Source organism: Mandrillus leucophaeus, unplaced genomic scaffold (assembly GCF_000951045.1).
Source record: "Mandrillus leucophaeus isolate KB7577 unplaced genomic scaffold, Mleu.le_1.0 Scaffold110, whole genome shotgun sequence".
NCBI lineage: Eukaryota > Metazoa > Chordata > Mammalia > Primates > Cercopithecidae > Mandrillus > Mandrillus leucophaeus.
The window spans coordinates 5,345,228-5,349,817 of NW_012099210.1; the positions used below are offsets into that span (position 1 = coordinate 5,345,228).

Below are 4,590 nucleotides of genomic sequence, written 5' to 3' on the forward strand. Positions count from 1 at the left end.
TTGAGACAGTCTCAAGCATCTCAAGTTTTGACCTCCTGAGTAGCTGAGACTACAGGCACAGGCCACCATGCCTGACTAATTTTTGTATTTTTTGTAAATATGGGGTTTCCATGTTGTCCAGGCTGGTCTCAAAACTCTTGGGCTCAAGCGATCCACCTGCCTTGGCCTCCCAAAGCAAAGTGCTGGGATTACAGGCGTGATCCACTGCACGTGACCTATCTGACACATTTTTAAGCAAGTGTGTTAAAGGTGACAAGAATGAAGTTACCATTTTAACGCCAACCCTGAGCTTTAAACTTCACAGACATAGTGACAAGTATTCATTTCTTGCATATGCAAAATTTTACTGAAGATTTCCCATATAATTTTCAACAGAAAGATCATTTTTGGAAGTACACGATTATGTTGGCTTTTTCATACAATGAGTACACAATAGCAAACATCCCTGAAACAAAGATGATCTTTTCTATCATCTTCAGGAAATAAGTCCCTCTGTTACTGAACTGACATTCTCTTCGGCAGGAAGCTGATCTCCAACTACTTGAGCCAATATTAACCTTTTCCTTCATAATCACAACAGTTCTGGCCAATATCCTACCACTGGAAAAATGATTGTACAAGGTCTTATGTTGGTCTCCAATTGTGTTCCATCTATGTTTTACCTTGTTAAACAACTGTAAGCTTTTCAAAAAAGGATAACTTTTTTTTTAATCTAGCACTTATTACAATATAATGCTGCACAAGAATACAGAAAATTTCATTTAAGAAGACTAGTGTTCATATATTTGATTTCTAGTCCTCTTTCTGAAGTGTTGTTTCTGCACTTAGGATCGCCCCACGAGTCCAGGTGTTGACAAACAGAAAGAATCAAGTTTTGGAAAACCTAAACAGAAACATCATCACATTAAAAAAATAAAACTGAGAAATTAGATACTGATCTGAAAATTGCTTCCCTTCTCTAATAACCATAGCTACCACTAACTCACCTCTCCTCTCCCCAGCTCAACACACTAAACTAACCGAAAAAAATATACGAATAATTCATGCACAACATGCAAGAATTCTTTGCCCAAATTTTCAAGCTAACTATATTCTTTGCCCATATTTTCCTATTTGAGTATAAGAAGGAAAAATACAGGATGGAAGCTAGTCTTTTGAAGTCTACCACTTGCCAGGTACATTGCTAGCACTTGCACACATGTCATTGCATTTAGTATCCATATTTTGCCAATGAGACAATTGAGGCTGAGTTTTAAAAGATGACCTAAGGCCAAAGTCTTTGGCTCCCTGCTCCGCAACTACCCTCAGCTAGAGTTTGTTCCACAGTTCAGTTGCTCATTGAGAAAACATTTATTGAGGGCGTATTACAAGCTAGTCATCCCTCTAGGCATTAGAGGTCACTCATTGAGAAAACATTTATTGAGGGTGTATTACAAGCTAGTCACCACTCCAGGCATTAGAGTTTTGAAAGTATGCAAGACAGGACAAGCCCTGCTACTCTCATAGAACTTACATGCTAGAGAGGAAAGAAAACAACCAAACAGAGTAAGTTCAGAGTTGTAATAGTTTACCAACACGAGTTACGCACAATCATCATCAAATCTTTTAAAATATCTACAATAAGATTAGTTACAACAAACTAAAGGGGGTAGTAATATTCACTAACAATTGGTAACACTGTGGCCCTTTTGTCAATTCCTGAACCAAGCCATTGCATCTTTGAATGAATCACAAGGGAGAGAGAAAGAAGCAGAGCTCTAATGCTGCTTAGAATTTCTTTATAAAATAAAATGACTCTGTGAGCTATGAGAATGGACTGTTGCAATGAATCCAGTGTTGGTTCTCAAACCCAAAACCCCATAATTATCCATTTATTCATTAAAATATTGCTGTATTAGAAGAGTTGATTTGTAAAAGTCAAGGAAGTGTTGTAATTTGACATAACGCCCCTGTGAGAAACAGAGGGGGGTTTCAACATCCACATCACAAGGTTCCCCAGGCTGCACACGGTCTCCATTGGGCAATGGCATCCTGCTGTCATGTGCTGGGCTAGCAAGAACTGTAGGACTGGGACTAGAGTGGTCAGTAGCTACCAAGAAGTGCCTGGGCCCAGTGTGACAGCTGCCAACACCCTCCACACGCCAAAAACAAACTTCACATCTCTTTAAACTTGGAACACGTGCAAAATACTAACAGTTTTGTTTTAGCAATAAAGACTCCCTGTCACTTACTAACTTCCTCCCCTCACCTATTTATACAAGTATAAGTTGACTAGCTGCTATTTCTATAGCTGCCTCCTATGATATTTATAATGTGTTGTGTGATTTGGGTTGCCCATGTCACTAACACTTTGCGAGAATTTGTGTTTGTAAATTACTCTGGAACTCTTCTGAGAGTGAATATTCCACTGCACAAGGTGGAAGCCAGACTAGAGACCATCTGCTAAGAGCAGCACTTCATTCACCCAGCTACACCTTCCTGCCAAAGCACTCTTTGCAAATCTATTTTTGCTGGTAGAAGTTACTACGTGGGGAGTGGAGGCTGTTTTAAGTTATCAGTGTGCACCTTCCATTTCCTCCTAGGACAGTCACACGCCAGGCGCTGAGTTTCTCAAAGAAGCTTCAGCCCCCGTCCAGACTCGTTCTCACTCTTGCTTCGGAAGGGAGCAACAATCCTTATCAGACTAGCCCCGTCTACAAGCTAAAAGTTTGCATAAACTTTCAATGGGGTACCAACCCTCGCCCCAAAAGTCCTGCCACTGTACTGTTTTACAACTGCCGCCTCCAAAATATAAACAACGAAACCCTAGAGAAAAGCGAGTCCATCTTCTGCTGATGGGAAGAAATTCTAAATCTTTCCCGTTTCCCGCCACCACCTACCGCAACACTGGAGTCCCAGAACACTGGCCCGGGTCAGAAAGGGACCACTCCCCCCTAGAATCCTAAGGGCGGGGGAAGGGGTCTCCCAGGAAGCACACACCTGAGATAGATCCTCACGCGCGAGGGGCCAGCGGGCAGGGGCACCCAGTTCCTCCAGCCAGGGTGGAGTCGGCCTCCCCCCGGAATCAGAGCCTCGGCCCGGGTGCTAGCAGCGCGGCCCGCCGGGCTGTCACTCGAGGCGGGCTGGGCGGGTGTAACTCGAGCGCCGGGCGGGCCGCGCCCCCGCCTTCCCACTTCCCGACTTCCTCCTCCCGCTCCCGCGCCTGCTCCCTCCCGGAGGGCTGACCCGGGCGGCGAGGCCGCCACCTCCAGCCCGGATACCTCGGGCCCAGGCTCCTCCGGCCCAGCGGGGAAACGCGGAAGTGGGGGCAGGAACCGGGGCCGGGGTTGGCTGGGGTGTGGGAGGGAAAAGCGCTGCGAAGAGCGGGCGGCGAGCGAGGAGGTCTCCGCGGCCCAATGAACGTGACTGGACTGGGACGCGGCTCCCGCCGCCGGGTGGGGTCGCGCAGCGCCACACGCAAGGGCCCTCGCCTGCGGCTGCAGTTCCTGCTTTGTGCCTCGGTGGTGCCGGACTCCAGACCTCCGCCCCGCCTTGCCAGCGGGCTGGCGGACTGGAAAGCCTGAGCTAGGCCAGGCTGGGGAAGACGGTGGCGGTGTCCGATTTCCTGTGCCCTCGCCCATGCGGGCCGCCCTGGCCATCTGCCTGGGGGAGGGGAGACACTCGCCGGCCGGCAGGCTGGCGGGGCTGATTTACCTGACGACTTCTCGTTGTCCGCCCCTGGATCTGGCTTCTCCTACCCTGCAACTCCCGGCCGGCCGGCTTCCCTAGGCCTACGGACGCGTCCAGGAGGCGGGCGACCCTGCGACCCCGCCGTCAGAACCCAGACTGTCGCCCGGCTCCCCCGGCGGGCTCAAGCCGCGCCAGGCCTCCTGGCTCCCCCTCTGAATGTCAGCGCAGGGACCCGCAGGGAAGTCCAAGCCCAAGCTCCAGGGGGTGGAATGCTGAGCACAGGTTCCCCAGGCCCAGCCTCATACAGGTGGGGGGAGGCGGAGAGCCCCGGCAGTCGAACAGCAGGCTTCCCACTTGCAACCCCCCCAAAAAAGAAACGACCCTGCCCACTGAGCATGCCCAGCTCACTTGTTGGAACTACTAGGGCTAGACAAGCCCAAGGGGACCTAAGGAAGGCGGAGTTGGGGCTCAAATGGACCCCACTTCTTTAAGAGCTTTGCTCCGAAGACCTCTGGGTGCTGTACTAATAACCTTTCTATCGTGGTATTGGAAAATATCCAGGAGATGGACGGAAATGCCTTTCCAAAAGAAGGAAGAAAATTAGTGTGAATCAAAAACGCAGTGGTATTTTTTTTTAATAAAGTATTAAGTCACTCATTTAATGTCCTTAAATACCGCAGAACTCCTATAGTTGACCCAGAGGAATGCATTTATTTATTAAGTCTCAAACTCAGTAACTTGAGGGAACCATCCATAGTCCACAGAGGAGCAATGATTCTCACCCTTGGACACATTAAAATTGGGGGGAGGGGGCGCGGAGGGGTGAAATGCCAGATTTTCATCCCCAAGTCCAATGAATCGGTCTGGACGTGGGATCTGCAAGTCCTTGTATTTCAAAACTGGGTCTAAAAGTGTAGTCAC

General features: G+C 48.7%; 1 protein-coding gene across 2 annotated transcripts in view; it reads right to left on the reverse strand.

Annotated features, from left to right (window-relative positions):
• Window positions 1-4,326, reverse strand: part of GPD2 (glycerol-3-phosphate dehydrogenase 2 (mitochondrial)) — a 153,080-nt gene extending 148,754 nt beyond the window's left edge. Inside the window, exon 1 of one of the 2 annotated variants that reach the window (XM_011991921.1) lies at window positions 3,694-4,326. The gene's annotated coding sequence lies outside the window, so the exon portion shown is untranslated. Of the gene's footprint in view, window positions 1-2,979; window positions 3,280-3,693 lie in introns of those variants that run through there. The other variant, XM_011991913.1, reaches the window with a different exon arrangement.
• Window positions 4,327-4,590: the final 264 nt, after the last annotated feature.